The sequence below is a fragment of the Pseudophryne corroboree genome, chromosome 3 (assembly GCF_028390025.1).
Source record: "Pseudophryne corroboree isolate aPseCor3 chromosome 3, aPseCor3.hap2, whole genome shotgun sequence".
NCBI classification, from domain to species: domain Eukaryota; kingdom Metazoa; phylum Chordata; class Amphibia; order Anura; family Myobatrachidae; genus Pseudophryne; species Pseudophryne corroboree.
The window spans coordinates 19,380,301-19,381,987 of NC_086446.1; positions in this window are offsets into that span (position 1 = coordinate 19,380,301).

Consider the following 1,687-nt stretch of genomic DNA (forward strand, 5'->3'; position numbering starts at 1 on the left):
GTCACTACACGGCCAGAGAACCTATTGCTGCTGCATCTGCCGGACTGATCTACATGAAAATGGCCGCCGGCCTCCTGCACTGAGGACATGTATGGTAAAATGCATTACAGAGGGCGGTGCTGTGGCCGGGCTGCAGGAGGGGAGGGGCCAGTCACCGGGAAGCAGCCTGTGCAATCACACCTTAATTCCGGCCTGTGCGTTCCACACACAGGAAGTGATGTATTAACGCTTGCCGCAGCCTCCCAGTGTCCATCAGGTAATTGCGTTTTACTATACAGGGGGAGCAGCCTGTGGTGTCCTGTTATTATTATTATACAGGAGGAGCAGCCTGTGGTGTCCTATAATTATTTTTATACAGGAGGAGCAGCCTGTGGTGTCATGTAATTATTATTATACAGGAGGAGCAGCTTGTGGTGTCCTGTTATTATTATAATACAGGGGGAGCAGCCTGTGGTGTCCTTTTATTATTATTATTACTATTATTATTATTATTATTATTATTGTTATTATAAAGGGGGAGCAGCCTGTGGTGTCCATTTATTATTATTATTGTTATTATAAAGGGGGAGCAGCCTGTGGTGTCCTATTATTATTATTATTATTATTATTATTATTATTATACAGGGGGAGCAACCTGTGGTGTCCAATTAATATTATTATACAGAGGGAGCAGCCTGTGGTGTCCTGTTATTATTATTATACAGGGGAGCTGTCCTGTTGTTATTATTATTGTACAGGGGGAGCAGCCTGTGGTGTCCTGTTATTATTATTATTATACAGGGGGAGCAGCCTGTCGTGTACGAGGCTGAAGTCTGTCGTGTCCTGTTATTGTTGTTATTATTAATATTATACAGGGGGAGCAGCCTGTTGTGTCCTGATATTATTAATATTATACAGGGGGAGCAGCCTGTGGTGTTCTGTTATTATTATTTTACAGGGGTAGCAGCCTGCGGTGTCCTGTTATTATTGTTATACATGAGGAGCAGCCTGTGGTGTCCGGTTATTATTATCATTATACAGGGGGAGGAGCCTGTGGTGCCCTGTTATTATTATTATACAGGGAGAGCAGGCAGTGGTGTCCTGTTATTATTATACACGGGGAGCAGACTGTGGTGTTCTGTTATTATTATACAGGGGGAGCAGCCTGTGGTGCCCTGTTGTTATTATTATTATACATGGGGAGCATGTAGTGGAGTCCTGTTATTATTATTATACAGGGGGAGCAGCCTGTGGTGTCCTGTTTTTATTATATAGGGTGAGCGGCCTGTGGTATCGAGTTATTATCATACAGGTGGAACATTCTGTGGTGTCCTTTATATCTTCTGTCATACGCCTGCCTCTTAGACTGCAGCAGAAGGGGCACTGATGTGTTATGGCCCTATGACACTAGGCAGAAATAAAGCTGAACCTGCACCTTCTAATAGCACCTATGGCGGAGGCGTGCTGTGTGGTGTGCGCACATTACCACCTATTGTCCTGACAGCGTGCACCCAGCTATAACGGGGAACTCTCGGCTCTGTGTTCCGTCAGTCCGACTGTAATACTATTACATTATATAGTAGAAGATTTTGTTTTTGGTTCAGTCTGAATCTTGAAGATCTCACAGCAGAGAAGAGTCACACAGACCGTGTCTCCAGCCTGAGATAAGTTCCCGATGCTGCCCACGGGAGATAATGGGCTATATAGG